This window comes from Xenopus laevis, chromosome 7S (assembly GCF_017654675.1).
Source record: "Xenopus laevis strain J_2021 chromosome 7S, Xenopus_laevis_v10.1, whole genome shotgun sequence".
Lineage (NCBI taxonomy): Eukaryota > Metazoa > Chordata > Amphibia > Anura > Pipidae > Xenopus > Xenopus laevis.
In genome coordinates this window covers 112,894,119-112,914,873 of record NC_054384.1, presented here as the reverse complement: position 1 = coordinate 112,914,873, position 20,755 = coordinate 112,894,119, and the positions used below count along the sequence as shown (strand labels likewise).

The following is a 20,755-nucleotide window of genomic DNA, read 5'->3' as shown; positions in this document are numbered from 1 at the left end:
CACCTACACCTCTCCTCTGTACCCACCCACAACCCCAACATAAACAGTAAACTAGGGGGTTGGTTGTCCAGACTTTCCCATAACTGATCCCTTCCATTACCTTTATCAGCTTAGTCTCTCTTCTCTGTACTTTCTCTATTTCATTACTGTCCCCCCTTATATAGTTATATATAGTGATCATATCCCCCTTATATAGTTATATATAGTGATCATATCCCCTTATATATTTATATATAGTGATCATATCCCCTTATATATTTATATATAGTGATCATATCCCCTTATATATTTATATATAGTGATCATATCCCCCTTATATAGTTATATATAGTGATCATATCCCCCTTATATATTTATATATAGTGATCATATCCCCGTATATATTTATATATAGTGATCATATCCCCTTATATATTTATATATAGTGATCATATCCCCCTTATATAGTTATATATAGTGATCATATCCCCTTATATATTTATATATAGTGATCATACCCCCTTATATATTTATATATAGTGATCATATCCCCTTATATATTTATATATATAGTGATCATATCCCCCTTATATATTTATATATAGTGATCATATCCCTCTTATATATTTATATATAGTGATCATATCCCCTTATATATTTATATATAGTGATCATATCCCCTTATATATTTATATATAGTGATCATATCCCCTTATATATTTATATATAGTGATCATATCCCCTTATATATTTATATATAGTGATCATATCCCCTTATATATTTATATATAGTGATCATATCCCCTTATATATTTATATATAGTGATCATATCCCTCTTATATATTTATATATAGTGATCATATCCCCCTTATATATTTATATATAGTGATCATATCCCCTTATATATTTATATATAGTGATCATATCCCCCTTAACTGTCTCTTCTCCAGTGTAACAATCCCAACTTGTCTTTCCCCATAACTGATCCCTTCCATTCCCTTTATCAGCTTATTTTTCTTTCTTTCAACTCTAATTCTACAATATCCTATTTGAGAACAAGAGCTGATAAGTGCATGGCTAATTAAGGGTATAAGTGGATATTGTTACATCTCAGGTGCAGGACTTTACATTTATTGAAATGAAATCTCATCTCATCCCAGAACACCAGTTTGGCCAGATTCTGGATGGTGCCACATGCTGGTGGAATTAATTGGGAGCATAACCCTGTGGCATCAGCAAACACAGATACATCACTTACGCTGCCCCCCTCCCATGCCATTAATGAAGACGTTTAATAAAAGTGGCCCCATCGCAGGTATCAAAATAACTTGCAATGTGCTTAAAGTGGTAAGCAGCAATGCTGATAGAAACAAGACATATGATGAATAACCTTATGGAGATGTTACACTTTGTACAAGGATTGTTGAAATAAAAATTATTTGGGAAAAAAATAAAAGCGGCCCTAATACAGAAACCCTAAAACTAAAAACGTTTCTCAGAGAAAGTACCAGTTTCCTATCAATGTGCAAACAACATTACCCAGAAGCCTTTAGTTTAGAAAGCAGCAATTTGTGGGGCATTCGTAACAATATCTTGGCACAATACATTCGGATCCTTTAATAAGCCTCCAAATCACTTGCTCTCCACAGATGTCAGACTTACAGGCCTATAACTGACAGACTGGGATTGTCAACCCTTTTTAAATATCAGCATTACGTCAACTTTCCTCCAATCCACAGGTAACAGAACAGATGAAAGTGAGTCTAAGAACAATAGAAAAAGAGGCATGTTCACATTAACTTTGATTAAAAAGCCACTGACTTGACTGGGCCTTGAAACTCTGACCTTTCTGGATCCACTTTTACCAAATAATTCCCATTATTGAAAGGAGCAAAATTTCCAGAAGTCTGAAACCCAGACAGGCAACTAAAAGTGGGTTCTGTTTCCTCCCAATGAGAAGATTATAATGTACAAACGCTCCACACCCCACTGTGTACATTCCACTTCATATACCTGATCCGCCACTGTCCTACCAACCCTGAAACTGGCACGAGGGCACTTTTCATCCTCCTTATTTGCATCTCTGTACATAGTGAGGAATCAAACATACAGTGTAATTAAATGTTATTTATGTGAAATGAAATCTAAAGAATGTGGCTCCAGGGCCACAAACTCACCTCTCCCAATTGTCATATGAAGCAGGTGTCAGAGACGAGGGGAAAAGTGACAGAATTCAGGCTGAAAAGGAGAAGAAATATTCAGCAATCAGACAAATTCCACAGGGTTCGTTAAGTAAAGTACCACAACAATCCCCTATGGAAAGATCACAAGATCCAACTGTATATTTAATGTATCTCTTAGGGGCGTAACTATAGAGGAAGCAGACCCTGCGGCTGCAGGGGGGCCCAGGAGGTATAGGGGCCCCACGAGGCCTAATTCATATACATTTTCAATAAATATTGGAGAAACAAGTCAACCTCTAAACATTTTGGGGGCCTGAAAAATAATTTGCTGTGGGGCCCAGTAATATCTAGGTACGCCACTGGGATCTCTTATCAGATAACAAAGTTGTGTTGTTACATGTGCCCAGGGCAGGGACTGGCACTTCCACTACTTGTGCTGCTCCAGCCGAATGAAGATAAATAAAAAAAAATATTCCTGGTGCTCCCAGTGTCATGTGATTCATGGGGTGCAGATAGAGGGTCTCCTAAATTGCCAGGAGCACCGAAAGCCCCAGAACCAAGAGGGTCTCCAATCTGCATTCAGATCTATGGGCTCTGGGTACAATTCATTGTCCACTTGCTTTGGACTCAAAATGTCAAGTAATATATATTCCCCGACCTACCTGGCGGAATTCTCTTTATTACCCATAATGTTCCCTCATCCCATATATCCTCTTTATTCCCCCAATCACTGGGACCCACCATCTTCCCCCGTCCCATGGGATGGGCTACATGGGGACTCTTCCCTGAGTGACAGACATGGGGGTGGGATTGTGCACCTTATGCTTGTTACCCCCAGTTTTGCTTTAGTGTAAATGAGAGGCATCAGTGCAGGGAAAATACCCCATCTGGGTGCCCTTATCCTTAGGGAACCTTGGGGGTTGGCAGGATCCCGGCAATATGAGACTTTTCTGTGGACTGGGTCACATGACTGGGTTGTGTGTCCCATTGTTCCCACCGGAGCTGTTTCCACAGTGGAGCTTTGTGTTCAGGGGACGTGGTGCCCGGCGGGGGCTCCTCATGATGCAGGACTGGTCGTGTGCCAGGATCATTGCCTGGGAATATTGAATACAGGAATCCAGCCTATTTTTATAGCTTAGTGATTTACCCCCACGCTGAATGCTCATTGTGTGAGAGGGAGGAGAACATGAACCCCCCTCCTCCTGCTCTTGGTACATTCAAGGACATTGTCTCCATGCTCAGCAGGTACAAAGGACTAATCCTTCCTCCCAAGGCTGGGGGGAAATTTCCATCCTAATCACAGTCATGTCCCTGTCATAGGGGAGGCTAAACCAGCAGTGAAGAGCTGTGATGTGAGAGGTGCAGGGAGTTGGAGGCTGAATTTCCCTGGTTGGCCCTGCAGGCTGTTAAATCATGTGACGCCTCCTGCTGCATTGCCCTCCTCTACTCTCTGGGGCCCAGGGGGTTAATCTGCATTCTCCAATGAAAGGGTTATTGTGTCACTGTGTGTGTTATGGGGGGGGCTCAGGTCTCCCCATCACTCGCCTGCCCAGAGGGAGAGGTAAAAGGGGCAGTTGGCATGGGAGAAGGAAGGGGAGGGATGGGGCAGATTTTATTGCTGCTTTTGTTCAGTTTCTTGCAGATTTATGGGGGGGGGCAGAAATGACATGAAACGTATCTGGAACATTGAATATGTCACCCCCTCATGGTGTGTATGTGTCTGTGTGTGTAAGTGTGAGTGTGTATAAGTATGAGTGTGTAAATGTGAGCATATAGGTGTGATTGTGTAAGTGTAAGTGTGAGTGTGCAAATGTGAGTGTGTATGTGTGTGTGTGTAAATGTGAGTGTGTAAATGTGAGTGTGTGAGTGTGTCTGTGTGTGTAAGTGTGAGTGCGTTAGTGTGAGTGTATAAGTGAGTGTGTAAATGTGAGTGTGTAAGTGTGTAACTTTGAGTGTGTAAGTGTAAGTGTGTGTGAGTGTGAGTGTGTAACTGTGAGTGTATAAGTGTGAGTGTGTAAGTGTGAGTGTGTGTGAGTAAGTGTGACTGTGTACGTGTGAGTGTGTAAGTGTGAGTGTGTAAGTGTGAGTGTATAAGTGTGAGTGTGTAAGTGTGAGTGTGTGAGTGTGAGTGTGTAAGTGTGAGTGTGTGAGTGTATAAGTGTGAGTGTGTGTGAGTAAGTGTGACTGTGTACGTGTGAGTGTGTAAGTGTGAGTGTGTAAGTGTGAGTGTATAAGTGTGAGTGTGTAAGTGTGAGTGTGTGAGTGTGAGTGTGTAAGTGTGAGTGTGTGAGTGTATAAGTGTGAGTGTGTGAGTAAGTGTGACTGTGTACGTGTGAGTGTATAAGTGTGAGTGTGTAAGTGTGAGTGTGTAAGTGTGAGTGTGTAAGTGTGAGTGTATAAGTGTGTGTGTGTGTAAATGTGAGTGTGTGAGTGTATAAGTGTGTGAGTGTGAGTGTGTGAGTAAGTGTGACTGTGTACGTGTGTAAGTGTGAGTGTGTAAGTGTAAGTGTGAGTGTATAAGTGTGAGTGTGTAAGTGTGAGTGTGTAAGTGTGAGTGTATAAGTGTGAGTGTGTGAGTGTATAAGTGTGAGTGTGTGAGTAAGTGTGACTGTGTACGTGTGAGTGTATAAGTGTGTAAGTGTGAGTGTGTAAGTGTGAGTGTATAAGTGTGTGTGTGTGTAAATGTGAGTGTGTGAGTGTATAAGTGTGTGTGTGTGAGTAAGTGTGTAAGTGTGAGTGTGTAAGTGTGAGTGTGTGAGTGTGTAAGTGTGAGTGTGTGAGTAAGTGTGACTGTGTACGTGTGAGTGTGTAAGTGTGAGTGTGTCACTGTGAGTGTGTAAGGGTGTGAGTGTGTATGTTTTTAAGAGTGTAAGTGTGTGTGTGTGTGTGTGTGTGTGTGTGTGAATAGAAGAGTGTGCAATACAATCAAAGAGAATGATGGGCAGTAGTTTTTCCTGGTGACACAAGTCACACACATTAAGTGAGTGTTGGGAGACCAGTCAATAGACAGTGAGATTATATCAGATCAAAGGTTAAAGGGCCAATACTGCATCACTAGGAGCTGAGCTTTAGGCCCAATTGGTACAGGAGACTCAGTGTGTTGGGGGTAGAAGAGCTGACCCTCATCCTGCAACTTGTGCTTATTGCTGTGCAGCCTGGAGGGGGGTTAGAGTGTCAGTTGCTCAGCCTGAGATCCCCCGAGAATGTTCTGCCTTGTTGACCCCCCCCCGACCCCAGGCCTGTCACTCAGTGGAGGTGCCGAGTGTCGGGGGAGGAGATGGAGACGACATAGAGGTGACACAATGATCAATACAGGTTCCCAAATGAAATGAATGTGAAGCTCCCGGAATCAATTTCCCATCAACACTAATTACTCTGATAGAAACATGGCGCCGGGTGTGGAAGACTGAGCTGTGGGGTCGGGGAGAGACAATGGGGGTAAGAGAAGAAGCTGCTGTCACTATTGGGATATGGGGGGTCTGACCCTTTCGTTTCTCTCACCCTCCTAATGGGAAATCTCTCCTGGAGTCCTGCTGTATGGCACCAGTGTCTCTGCCCCTCATTGCATGGAGGGACCACGTGCACCTAAGTGTTTGTGTAGGGTCTCTTCTTATCCCATTGGGTTGTGCCCCTCCCTATTGATGGAACGTAGAAACACTTGTGAGGCTTTGCTTTGAACCCCAAAATTGCTGAATTCTCCTTGGAGGACCATTGTTTGCAGAAAAATCAAGTTGGCACATAGAGCTAGTTAAAGCGAGGTCCTACCCCTGGTGTGTTTATTGCGTCCCACAACATTTCGGAGGGCGTCCCCCCTTCGCCAGGTGATCACCGTGCCGTGTGCCAGCTTGATTTTTCTGATTATTGGATTGTTGGGAGTCCGTCTCCCTTAGGCTTTGTGCACCAGCGGAATCTGTGCGAAGGGCCTGAGTGTGCGTGTGACCTTTACACTGTAGGACCATTGTGGCCCCAGACCCCTTGTAAGCCTTTTGGCTGGAGGTAGAAAGAGTATATGGACCCCCCTAGCTTCGCAGTGAAGGGGTTAAAAGACCCTTGCCTCCCATTGGTGCATTGTAGTGCTTACTTTACACTCCCAGACTAAGTGCAGCCCCTGTAGTGCATTGCCAGTGGGTTACTGTGCTTGGGTTACACCCCAAAACTTCTACTCCCAGTAACTCCCTGCAATGTATTGGTTACAAAGAGAAGCTGCCCCCATGTGTGTGTGTGTGGAGGGCTGAAGATTTCCCAGGGTGCAAGGCTGAGCTGTGCATATGGAATTGGGCCCTGTCTCTATCCATTAGTCCCATCCCTGGACTCACATGCTGAGATTTCTGCTCCACTTTCTTGCACTGACAGGACCACAAATCTCCTCCCCTGCCCCATATATTTCCTGCTGTGAGGCCCACAATTATTCACACATGATCCGAGTGAGGAGACTCGATTCCATCCATCACTCCTTAGCACGTGAGCTTCTGCTTTATCATCCCAAGGAATCTCATCTGATACTACAACTCACTACTGAGTCCTCAGCTCAACTGCTCCACAAGCCATTTACACACCTGTTAACCTGCCACTCCACATCATAAGGTGGGACAGTGTCATTAAAAATGGTGATTTACCTGTGGATCTGTGGGAGGGACTATAACATAGTATGGAGGGATTATCAGGAAGAATGAGAGCAATTATAAAGATCAATAGGAGGTATTATTATGAGGAATGGGAGGGATTATTAGGAAGAATGGGAGGGATTATGAAGATTAATGGGAGGGATTATTAGGAGGAATGGGAGGGTTATTAGGAGGAATTGGAGGGATTATAAAGATCAATGGGAGGGAGTATTAGGAGGAATGGGAGGGGTTATTAAAATGAATAGGAGGGATTATTAGGAGGAATGGGAGGGATTATGAAGATTAATGGGAGGGATTAGTAGGAGGAATGGGAGGGATTATCAGGAGGAATGGGAGGGATTATGAAGATTAATGGGAAGGATTATTAGGAGGAATGGGAGGGGTTATTAGGAGCAATGGGAGGGTTATTAGGAGGAATGGGAGGGATTATAAAGATCAATGGGAGGGATTATTAGGAGGAATGGGAGGGATTATCAGGAGGAATGGAAGGGTTTATAATGAGGAATGGGAGGGATTATCAGGAGGAATGGGAGGGATTATTAGGAAGAATGGGAGGGATTATGAAGATTAATGGGAGGGATTATTAGGAGGAATGGGAGGGATTATCAAGAGGAATGGGAGGGATTATGACGATTAATGGGAGGGATTATTAGGAGGAATGGGAGGGATTATCAAGAGGAATGGGAGGAATTATGGATATTAATGGGAGGGATTATTAGGAGGAATGGGAGGGATTATGAAGATTAATGGGAGGGATTATTAGGAGGAATGGGAGGGATTATACAGATCAATGGGAGGGATTATTAGGAGGAAACGGAGGGGTTATTAGGAGGAATGGGAGGGGTTATTATGAGAAATGGGAGGGATTATAAAGATCAATGGGAGGGATTATTAGGAGGAATGGGAGGGATTATCAGAAGGAATGGGAGGGATTATTAGGAAGAATGGGAGGGATTATTAGGAAGAATGGGAGGGATTATTAGGAAGAATGAGAGGGATTATGAAGATTAATGGGAGGGATTATTAGGAGGAATGGGAGGGATTATCAGGAGGAATAGGAGGGATTATTAGGAGGAATGGGAGGGATTATCAGGAGGAATGGGAGGGATTATGAAGATTAATGGGAGGGGTTATTAGGAGGAATGGGAGGGATTATAAAAATCAATGGAAGGGATTATTAGGCAGAATGGGAGGGATTATCACGAGGAATGGGAGGGATTATTAGGAGGAATGGGAGGGATTATCAGGAGGAATGGGAAGGATTATTAGAAAGAATGGGAGGGATTATGAAGATTAATGGGAGGGATAATTAGGAGGAATGGGAGGGATTATAAGGAGGAATGGGAGGGATTATTAGGAAGAATGGGAGGGATTATGAAGATTAATGGGAGGGATTATTAGGAGGAATGGGAGGGATTATCAGGAGGAATGGGAGGGATTATCAAGAGGAATGGGAGGGATTATCAGGAGGAATGGGAGGGATTATGAAGATTAATGGGAGGGATTATTAGGAGGAATGGGAGGGATTAATGTGTGGAAAATGTGTGTGAGGTTCCCAGTTATATAGAACAGACAACTGGAAGGTTCAGTGTAACGTGTCCATAAAGCAGCCGTCACCTTGGGCCCCACCCTAATCCTAATCGTATATAAAGGGGCCTCTAGACAGGCCCAACTGTACCCAGGAGCCTGAATGTAGCGCCACCTGCAGTTGGTGTATTTGGGGCACAGAGGGGCAATTTCTGATACAGGGCCCCAATCTCACACTGACAGACGGGGGGCACCACAGCAGCACAAGTATCAGTAATCTGACGCCCCCCCCCCCCACTGAACTCCCAGCCCTTATACTGTTACACACTGGCAGCACTTTAATAATATCTTTATTGTGCATCTGTGCAGCGTATTGAGCTGCTCTTTGCTTCTTGGCACCCAGTTAGCACTAAATACTCCCATTTCTTGTCCAATTGCTCATAATGGGGCTCATTATTACTCACTTCTGCACTGGCTCCACTTCTCATAATATCTTCATTAAAGGACAAGTTGTGCTGAGATTGGCTCCACCCATGATCTGTACCATGAGGCATTAGCTGGAGACGTCCAACATTGTGCTCCCAAATTGCAGTAAAGGGGAACCACGAGAGACACCCCACTGTATAAGTGGCCCACACCGAGCACCTCACTAATAACTAACAAGTCTCCGGCTATTGAGACAAATGGGGCACATGTAGAACCTGATGGGGGTCTGTCTCGTCTCACTGTGATACAAAACTCAGCAGAATATCTGAGGGGGGCAAGTGAAAAGAAAAGGTGGCAAACATTAACCCCCGGGTGTCAAGGGGCTCGGCCTAATGAGATGGAATTGGACAGATTGGCAGGTGCACAATGGAAACCCCAAACCCAGAGAGATACCCAGCGCTCTCAGTTGGGAGTAGGAAAGTGAACCCTTTATTCTTGAAGAATGATACACTCACTATCAGTCTGACCAATGAGATTGCACCGTTCTATGGGATTGTAGAACTACACAACAGCGCAGATTGGGCTATTCCTGGGGAGTGAACTGCGCTAGGCCAGGTAATGCCACTACACATGAGGGTCATTCACTCTAATTTGCCCCAATCATGCCAAATTCTGCCCACCATCCCCTCCACTCACATCCCCACAAGCCCGGCCCTCTTGCCATTCATGAACAATCCCCAACTCGTTTTTTAGTGTCACTGTCACTTTAAGGTCATTAAACGTCTCGTTCCAAACTCTGTTTCTGTTCAGTTGGTTTCAGGTTCTTCAGCAGAAATAAATTCAATTGTTTTGTTTTTTCTTTTTGACCATTTGTCCAAAGAGAGTGTGAGTGTGAGTGGGGCAGCGGAGTGATCCAGGGGCAGGTTCTAATTGGCTGATCCATTAGTTGCTCCATTTCTCAGTCTGATCTATTGAATCAAGTCTAACAGCTGTATTTAATGTCACTCAGGGATTGTAGCAATGTAGAGCATCTGTGCTTTTATTTTAAATTAACGTTCTCTTGTCTGTAGTCATATTTAGCAGTGCACAGGTTGAGGTGAAGTTTTACAAGTTAATTTAAGACTTTATATGAGTCACATAATAACAGTGTATAGTTTAATAACATTATAATAACACTGAGAGTGGTGCTACACTGAGACTATTGCAGTGACACTGGCCATTGTGCACATACAGAGTATTCAGAGTGTGGTACACGTAAAGAGTATACAAAGTTGCGCAAGTACATAGTATACAGAGTTGCACACATAAAGAGTATAGAGAGTGGTACAAGTACAGAGTATACAGAGTTGCACAACTACAGAGTATTCAGAGTGTGGTACACGTAAAGAGTATACAGAGTTGCACAACTACAGAGTATACAGAGTGTAGTACACGTACAGAGTATACAAAGTTGTGCAAGTACAGAGTATACAGAGTTGCACACATACAGAGTATAGAGAGTAGTACATGTACAGAGTATACAGAGTTGCACAACTACAAAGTATACAGAGTGTAGTACACGTACAGAGTATACAAAGTTGCGCAAGTACAGAGTATACAGAGTTGCACACATATAGAGTATACAGAGTGGTAGACGTACAGTGTATACAGAGTTGCACAAGTACAGAGTATAGAGTGTGGTACACGTACAGAGTATACAGAATATACAGAGCTACGCAAGTACAGAGTAAACAGAGTTGCGCAAGTACAGAATATACAGAGTAGTACAGGTACAGAGTATACAGAGTTGCACAAGTACAGAGTGTACAGAGTTGCACAAGTAAAGCATATACAGAATTGCACACATATAGAGTATACAGAGTGATACATGTACAGAGTATACAGAGTTGCACATGTACAGAGTATACAGAGTTGCACACGTACAGAGTATACAGAGTTGCACCAGTACAGAGTATATAGAGTTGCACCAGTACAGAGTATACAGAGTTGCACAAGTAAAGCGTATACAGAATTGCACACATATAGAGTATACAGAGTGATACATGTACAGAGTATACAGAGTTGCACATGTACAGAGTATACAGAGTTGCACAAGTAAAGAGTATACAGAGTTGCACACGTACAGAGTATACAGAGTTGCACCAGTACAGAGTATACAGAGTTGCACAAGTAAAGCGTATACAGAGTTGCACAAGTAAAGCGTATACAGAGTTGCACTAGTACAGAGTACACAGAGTGGCGCACGTACAGAGTATACAGAGTTGCACAAGTAAAGCGTATACAGAGTTGCACTAGTACAGAGTATACAGAGTGGCGCACGTACAGAGTATACAGAGCTGTGCAAGTAAAGAGTATATAGAGTTGCACAAGTAAAGAGTATAGAGTATACAGAGTTTTACACGTACAGTGTATACAGAGTTGCAAAAGTACAGAGTATAGAGAGTGGTACACGTACAGAGTATACAGAGTTGCACAAGTAAAGAGTATACAGAGTTGCACACATATAGAGTATACAGAGTGGTACACGTACAGTGTATACAGAGTTGCACAAGTACAGAGTATAGAGAGTGGTACACGTACAGAGTATACAGAGTTGCACAACTACAGAGTATATAGAGTGTAGTACACGTACAGAGTATACAAAGTTGTGCAAGTACAGAGTATACAGAGTTGCACACATACAGAGTATAGAGAGTGGTACACGTACAGAGTATACAGAATTGCACAAGGACAGAATATACAGACTGGTACACGTACAGAGTATACAGAGTTGCGAAAGTACAGAGTATACAGAGTTGCAAAAGTACAGAATATACAGAGTGGTGCACGTACATAGTATACAGAGTTCCACAAGTACAGAGAATACAGAGTGTTACATGCACAGAGTATACAGAGTTACGCAAGTACAGAGTAAACAGAGTTGCGCAAGTACAGAATATACAGAGTGGTACAGGTACAGAGTAGACAGAGTTGCGCAAGTACAGATTATACAGAGTTGCACATGTACAGAGTATACAGAGTGGCACACGTAGAGAGTATACAGAGTTGCACAAGTAAAGCGTATACAGAGTTGCCCTAGTACAGAGTATACAGAGTGGCACATGTACAGAGTATACAGAGCTGTGCAAGTAAAGAGTATACAGAGTTGCACAAGTAAAGAGTATACAGAGTTGCACACATATAAAATATAGAGAGTGGTACACGTACAGAGTATTCAGAGTTGCACAAGTAAAGAGTATACAGAGTTGCACATGTACAGAGTATACAGAGTGGCACAGGTACAGAGTATACAGAGTTGCACACATACAGAGTATACAGAGTGGACACATACAGAGTATACAGAGTTGCAGACGTACAGAGTATACAGAGTTGTGCAAGTAAAGAGTATATAGAGTTGCACATATACAGAGTATACAGAGTGGCTTAAGTACAGAGTATGCAGCGTTGCACACATACAGAGTTGCAGCCGTACTGAGTATACAGATTTGCACAAGTAAAGAGTATATAGAGTTGCACAAGTACAGAGTATACAGAGTGGCTTAAGTACAGAGTATACAGCGTTGCACACATACAGAGTTGCAGCCGTACAGAGTATACAGAGTTGCACAAGTAAAGAGTATATAGAGTTGCACAAGTACAGAGTATACAGAGTGGCTTAAGTACAGCGTATACAGCGTTGCATACATACAGAGTTGCAGACATACAGAGTTGTGCAAGTAAAGAGTATATAGAGTTGCACAAGTACAGAGAATACAGAGTGGTGCACATACAGAGTATACAGAGTTGCACATATACAGAGTATACAGAGTTGCACAAGTACAGAGAATACAGAGTGACGCACATACAGAGTATACAGAGTTGCACATATACAGAGTATACAGAGTTGCACACGTACAGAGTATACAGAGTTGAACATGTACAGAGTATACAGAGTTGTACACATATAGAGTATACAGAGTGGTACACAAACAGAGTATACAGAGTTGCACAAGTACAGAGTATATAGAGTGATACATGTACAGAGTATACAGAGTTGTGCAAGTAAAGAGTATACAGAGTTGCAAACATACAGAGTATACAGAGTTGCACATGCAGAGAGTAAACAGAGTTGCACACATACAGAGTAAACAGAGTTGCACACATACAGAGTATACAGAGTTGCACACGTACAGAGTATACAGAGTTGCACAAGTAAAGAGTAGACAGAGTTGCACACATACAGAGTATACAGAGTTGCACATGTAGAGAGTAAACAGAGTTGCACAAGTAAAGAGTATACAGAGTTGCACACATACAGAGTATACAGAATGGCGCACGTACAGAGTATACCGAGTTGCACAAGTGCAGAGTATACAGAGTTGCACAAGTAAAGAGTAGACAGAGTTGCACACATACAGAGTATACAGAGTTGCACACAAACAGAGTATACAGAGTTTCAAACGTACAGAGTATACAGAGTTGCACAAGTACAGAGTATACAGAGTTGAACAAGTACACAAGTACAGAGTAGACAGAGCTGCACACGTACAGAGTATACAGAGTTTCACACATACAGAGTATACAGAGTTGCACAAGTAAAGAGTATACAGAGTTGCACAAGTAAAGAGTAGACAGAGTTGCACACATACAGAGTATACAGAGTTTCACACATACAGAGTATACAGAGTTGCACAAGTAAAGAGTATACAGAGTTGCACAAGTAAAGAGTAGACAGAGTTGCACACGTACAGAGTATACAGAGTGGCTTAAGTACAGAGTATACAGCGTTGCACACATACAGAGTTGCAGCCGTACAGAGTATACAGATTTGCACAAGTAAAGAGTATATAGAGTTGCACAAGTACAGAGTATACAGAGTGGCTTAAGTACAGAGTATACAGCGTTGCACACATACAGAGTTGCAGACATACAGAGTATACAGAGTTGTGCAAGTAAAGAGTATATAGAGTTGCACAAGTACAGAGAATACAGAGTGGTGCACATACAGAGTATACAGAGTTGCACATATACAGAGTATACAGAGTTGCACAAGTACAGAGAATACAGAGTGACGCACATACAGAGTATACAGAGTTGCACATATACAGAGTATACAGAGTTGCACACGTACAGAGTATACAGAGTTGAACATGTACAGAGTATACAGAGTTGTACACATATAGAGTATACAGAGTGGTACACAAACAGAGTATACAGAGTTGCACAAGTACAGAGTATATAGAGTGATACACGTACAGAGTATACAGAGTTGTGCAAGTAAAGAGTATACAGAGTTGCACACATACAGAGTATACAGAGTTGCACATGCAGAGAGTAAACAGAGTTGCACACATACAGAGTAAACAGAGTTGCACACATACAGAGTATACAGAGTTGCACACGTACAGAGTATACAGAGTTGCACAAGTAAAGAGTAGACAGAGTTGCACACATACAGAGTATACAGAGTTGCACATGCAGAGAGTAAACAGAGTTGCACACATACAGAGTAAACAGAGTTGCACACATACAGAGTATACAGAGTTGCACACGTACAGAGTATACAGAGTTGCACAAGTAAAGAGTAGACAGAGTTGCACACATACAGAGTATACATAGTTGCACATGTAGAGAGTAAACAGAGTTGCACAAGTAAAGAGTATACAGAGTTGCACACATACAGAGTATACAGAATGGCGCACGTACAGAGTATACCGAGTTGCACAATGCAGAGTATACAGAGTTGCACAAGTAAAGAGTAGACAGAGTTGCACACATACAGAGTATACAGAGTTGCACACAAACAGAGTATACAGAGTTTCACACGTACAGAGTATACAGAGTTGCACAAGTACAGAGTATACAGAGTTGAACAAGTACACAAGTACAGAGTAGACAGAGCTGCACACGTACAGAGTATACAGAGTTTCACACATACAGAGTATACAGAGTTGCACAAGTAAAGAGTATACAGAGTTGCACATGTAAAGAGTAGACAGAGTTGCACACGTACAGAGTATACAGAGTTTCACACATACAGAGTATACAGAGTTGCACAAGTAAAGAGTATACAGAGTTGCACAAGTAAAGAGTAGACAGAGTTGCACACGTACAGAGTATACAGAGTTGCACAAGTAAAGAGTATACAGAGTTGCACACGTACAGAGTATACAGAGTTGCACAAGTAAAGAGTATACAGAGTTGCACACGTACAGAGTATACAGAGTTGCACAAGTAAAGAGTATACAGAGTTGCACACGTACAGAGTATACAGAGTTGCACAAGTAAAGAGTAGACAGAGTTGCACACATACAGAGTATACAGAATGGCGCACGTACAGAGTATACCGAGTTGCACAAGTGCAGAATATACAGGAGGTGCCGCCCCTTCTATTTGCTTCTCCGTTTAAGGTATTTGAATGTAGAGCGGCAGGACAGAGTGAAGAGACTGGTGTTGGGTAGAATCTCATACAGAGCAGTGTAGGCGGGAGTCCTGGGGTGCCCCCTATAGCGGAACTCCCTGTACCCTCTGATAGCTGCCCTGCTGTTGGGAACCAGTACTTATAATGGTGGTTCACTTTTAGCACATTATACAATGTCCTATTACCAACAGCTTTGCAACTGGTCTTCATTCATTTTTTAAAGTTCAGTTTAATTATAAACCTCCTTCTTTTGCCTCAAGCTTTCAAATAGGGGTCGTTGACCCCGGAAGTAAAAACTATGACCCTATAAGTCTACAATTGTATTGTTACTTTTTATTCCTTAGTCTTCTATTCCACCCCCATGTCCATGAGACAAGGAGAATAAAGGGACCCCCCCATTGAATAAATAGTGACAATGGCCCATGATCTCCCACTCACTGAGAATCCAGAGAAACACTGACCCCGTAATCCTGGGAATTAGTCCCAGAGTGAAACACTTGGGGGTGAGACAATAATGTGGGAGAACCTCCTTCCCCTTAACATCATTGTGATGTCACTTCCAATTGCCCCAAATGGGCCCCAATTCTACCCCTGCCCCTTTCCCTACTCACTTATTAACCCCATCACTACTGTTGCGCTGATGCTATTAACCATGTCACTATTCTATTAACCCTGTAAGTGCCACCCTGCTGTATTAACCCTATAAATGCCACCAGGGCAGCCATCAGGGGGGGGACAGGGGGAGAGTTGTAGGGGGCCCCGAGGGTAAGGGGGGCCCCCAGCCATGCCACACTTACTTGATTAGCTGGGCCCCCCATCTGCTGACTTTGGAAAGGCATGGACGTTTAAGGGGCCCTGGCCACCAATTTTCTTATAATGTGGGGGGGGGGCTGGTCACCAATTTTGGCCACCAATTTATTTTTCTCATGTGGGATCCTAGCCACCAATATTTTTTAATGGGGGGGCCCTGGCCACAAATGTTTTTTTATGGGGGGCCCTGACCACCAATATCTTTTTATTTTTTAATGTGTGGTGGGGAGGGCGGACCTGTAGGTGGGGCTTGCGGTGGGCGCAGCCCAGGGGGCCCAGGAAATTGCAATTTCTGATGGCGGTCATGAATGCCACCCTACTGTATCAACCCTATAAGTGCTACCCTGCAAGTGCCACTCTGCTGTATTAACCCTGTAAGCGCCACCCTGCTGTATTAACCCTATTAGTGTTGTCCTGCTGTATTAACCCTGTAAGTGCCACCCTGCTGGTTTTACCCTATAAGTGCCACCCTGCTGTATTAACCCTGTTGTATTAACCCTGTAAGTGCCACCCTGCTGTATTAACCCTATAAATGCCACCCTACTGTATTAACCCTAATACAGTAGGGCAAGTGCCACCCAGCTGTATTAACCTTGTAAGTGCCACCCTGCTGTATTAACTCTGTAAGTGCCACCCTGCTGTATGAACCCTATTGGTGTTGTCCTGCTGTATTAACCCTATAAGTACCACCCTGCTGTATTAACCCTGTAAGTGCCACCCTGCTGTATTAACCCTATTCGTTCTGCTCTTCTATCATAATACTATATGTAAAAAAGTCACTGTTTGCCCGGGAGCAGTAACCCATAACAACCAATACGATGTTTGCTTATAAAGATCTGCTGATTGGTTGCTATGGGTTACTGCTCCTGGGCAACCTTAGTGCCTTTAATTCCATAGCCCCATATGTGATATTAACTAATTAACTGTGCTACCCCAGGAACAGACCAAAGACTAACTTGGGGGTGATAAGTGACGAGATAATTATACATCTCATTTGGGGTGTGACAGATCCCACTGTATTCCCCCGAAAACATTCTCTCCTAACAGTGAAAATCTGGAGATGGATTGCCCCCCACTTTCCAGTTATCCCCAACCTTTGATCCTCCATGAATTGGAATTATCCCCCCAAAACAAGAAGAAAGTGGAGGCAGAAAGTAAAAAGGTTATTGGGTGTTGGCTAAAGGCCTTGCAAGGGTTAAATGAGTTTCTTTTGCCTTTTCCATGGTAAAACAATAAAAGAAATACCCCGGTGACATCACAGGATTTGGGACATGGAGAGCCAATCAAAACATTAGACACTCCCATTTCTGTGGGGAACAGAACAAAGTATCAATCACATGAAATCTTTCTCCTATTGGTTTACGGGACCTGGGAGGAAGGTGGTAGTGGGGAAAGCTGCTCTTTGATTGGCTCAGCCCAAGGGCTCTGGTTGCAGGGGGGGATGATGGGAATGATGGGGGAGGGGAAAGAAATGATCTCTATTGTTTAGTGTTCTCCTACCCAGAGGAGGTGCTGCCATGTCGCTGCCCAGGCCTCAAGTGCCCCTTCACATACACATTTTGCTTTGGCTGTTGGGGGGCAATGAGCTACTGATCTCAGTGCTGGATTTGGGGGGCTGGGCATTTCTGGGGGGTGGGGTTGGAAGGAACAGCCCCATGGTCACTGCTCACCTATTAGTGCACATGCCCCTAGTGAGGGGACCAGTCACCCCTTCTTACCCTGATCACCCCCTGATCAGCACCCCCATAATAAGTGCCGGCGTCTCAGGACCCCTGTGTTTCCCACTTGCAATGGGGGGAGGGCAGCTGAGCTGAATGGGAATGACAAGATCAATGTTAATCAATAGAACGGGGGGACGGGGGTGCGGGAGGGGGAGATCGGAGCAGCTGCTGTTGCCTGAGAGGAGACGTGTGAGGGGAATATCAATTGGGCAGCAACACAATCCCATGAAGTCCAGCTCAGTCCACTGGTACCTGAACATCATCTGCTGGGGAGAAGCAATGAGCCCCCCAAAGCTTGTGGAACAGTCACCACATTATTCCAGGACCCCCACACCCGCCTTCTGCCCCAATTGCCCCTATACCCCAGTGTCTCCAGGACCCCCATACCCGCCTTCTGCCCCAATTGCCCCTATACCCCAGTGTCTCCAGGACCCCCACACCCGCCATCTGCCCCAATTGCCCCTATACCCCATCAGGATCAGCAGCCGATTGCCAAAGATTCTCTATAACCAACAAGAGCAGGAGAGTAAAAGGCACCAGTAACATTTGTATCAGTAACATAAAAGTGTATTTTACACATGAAATCAGCTTATTGCCAACAAATGGCCGACAAATCTCTGAGGTGACCTCACATTTACATTTATTTAAGAGGAACTCAGAGGAGTCACCTGATGGCAGACTGATGGGTTTAAGAAGGAGGAGAAGTTATAAGTACAGTCTTTAATGCAAAGCACAGTAGGGCAAGAGTAGGACAAGATGGAGACAGTAGGACAGGATGGAGAGACCAGGACAAGATAAAGACAGTAGAGCAAGATGGAGACAGTAGAGCAAGATGGAGACAGTAGGGCAAGATGGAAACAATACAGCAAGATTGAGACAATATGTCTAGATGCAGACAGTAGGACAAGATGGAAACAGTACAGCAAGATGGAGACAGTAGGACAGGATGGAGACAGTAAGATGGAGACAGTAGAACAAGATGGAGACAGTAGGAAAAGATGGAGACAGTAGGACAAGATGGAGACAGTAAAATGGAGACAGTAGAACAAGATGGAGACAGTAGGGCAAGATAGAGAAAGTAGGACAAGATGAAGACAGCAGGACAAAATGGAGACAGTAGGGCAAGATGGAGACAGTAGGACAAGATGGAGACAGTAGGGCAAGATAGAGAAAGTAGGACAAGATGAAGACAGCAGGACAAAATGGAGACAGTAGGACAAGATGGAGACAGTAGGACAAGATGGAGACAATAGGACAAGATGGAGACAGTAGGGCAAGATGGAGACAGTAGAACAAGATGGAGACAGTAGGACAAGATGGAGACAGTAGGACAAGATGGAGACATTAGGGCAGATGAAGACAGTAGGGCAAGATGGAGACAGTAGGACAAGATGGAGACACCAGGACAAGATAGAGACAGTAGAGCAAGATGGAGACAGTAGGGCAAGATGGAGACTGTAGGACAGGATGGAGACAGTAGGTCAAGATGGAGACAGTAGGACAAGATGGAGACAGTAGGGCAAGATGGAGTCAGATGGAGATGGAAAAGATGGAGAAAGTGCTGCTCACCCTATAAGACTTTAGCTCATGTGAAATACAAGTCAGCGCCAGTAGTGATGGGCGAATTTGCGCCGTTTTGCTTCGCCGAAAAATTTGCGAATTTCGCGTCTCATTTTTGACGCCGGCGCCCATTTTTTCCGACGCCGGCGCCCGTTTTTTGACAAAAAAAAACATTTTTGACGCCGGCGAATTTTTGACGCAAATTTTCGCGGGCGTTTCGCGAATTTATTCGCTGCCGGCAAATCGCGGGAATTCGCACATGGCGAATAAATTCGCCCATCACTAAGCGCCAGTAATTAAGGCCAGTGATGACTATGCCGTCATGCTGCTCTTACTGGTTCCCCTAGAAGTAATGTGTGGGTTGGCCCTACTATGTGCCATTTTCACTTCCCACAATCTTTATTTATAGGCTCATGCCGGATCTGCCCTCTTCCTTTTTGTGATGTCAGAGATGGGTGGGTCTATATAATAGCAGTGACTTGCCGGGTCTGGTTGGGTGCAGATTGGGAGAGGGAGGGTCAAGGTTGGGTGCACCACACTATTGCTTAGCCCTGGAGGGTCCCATAGAATTAAATGGTTACTGGCCCATTTCTGGGTCTTCAGGTCACCCATATTGTTCCTGGCAGAAGGTGCCACACACACATTTATCAACACAATCATATTTATTGCACATGACACTAATGCAGCATGAAATTGCTCTAGGCCCCTGTAACTGAAGTTTTCCCTCACTTTAATTGTTATTGATTTCCTACTCACCTGGAGCAGTTTATTAAACATCTCCACATGTGGCCAATACCCGCTCTCAGCTACTGCCCCAAAACCACCAACTATACCTTCTGTCTCTCATGCCCTGAAAGCTTGGCACAGCCACTCCAATCACTATTCACCCCAAATCTTCCCTGATTGTTAGTTACAACATGGCAGCTCCCAGCCATACGTATAAATACAAATATACAGAGAAGGAATGTTCTGGGCACACAATAAGCTATACCCTCATACTGTACTGTCTAAGGGAATCAATATGGCACCTCCTCCTCCCATATGTATAAATACAAATATACAGAGAAGGAATGTTCTGGGCACACAATAAGCTATACCCTCATACTGTACTGTCTAAGGGAATCAATATGGCACCTCCTCCTCCCATATGTATAAATACAAATATACAGAGAAATAATGTTCTGGGCACACAATAAGCTATACCCTCATACTGTACTGTCTAAGGGAATCAATATGGCACCTCCTCCTCCCATATGTATAAATACAAATATACAGAGAAGGAATGTTCTGGGCACACAATAAGCTATACCCTCATACTGTACTGTCTAAGGGGATCAATATGGCACCTCCTCCTCCCATATGTATAAATACAAATATACAGAGAAGGAATGTTCTGGGCACACAATAAGCTATACCCTCATACTGTACTGTCTAAGGGAATCAATATGGCACCTCCTCCTCCCATATGTATAAATACAAATATACAGAGAAGGAATGTTCTGGGCACACAATAAGCTATACCC

The 20,755-nt window shown here is 43.7% G+C and overlaps 1 protein-coding gene across 1 annotated transcript in view; it reads right to left on the bottom strand.

The window, feature by feature from the left end:
• The window catches only part of LOC108697839 (leucine-rich repeat-containing protein 4B-like), an 82,437-nt gene that overhangs the window by 42,068 nt on the left and 19,614 nt on the right, over window positions 1-20,755 (bottom strand). Inside the window, exon 3 of the mRNA XM_041571836.1 lies at window positions 2,158-2,218. The gene's annotated coding sequence lies outside the window, so the exon portion shown is untranslated. The remainder of the gene's footprint in view (window positions 1-2,157; window positions 2,219-20,755) is intronic.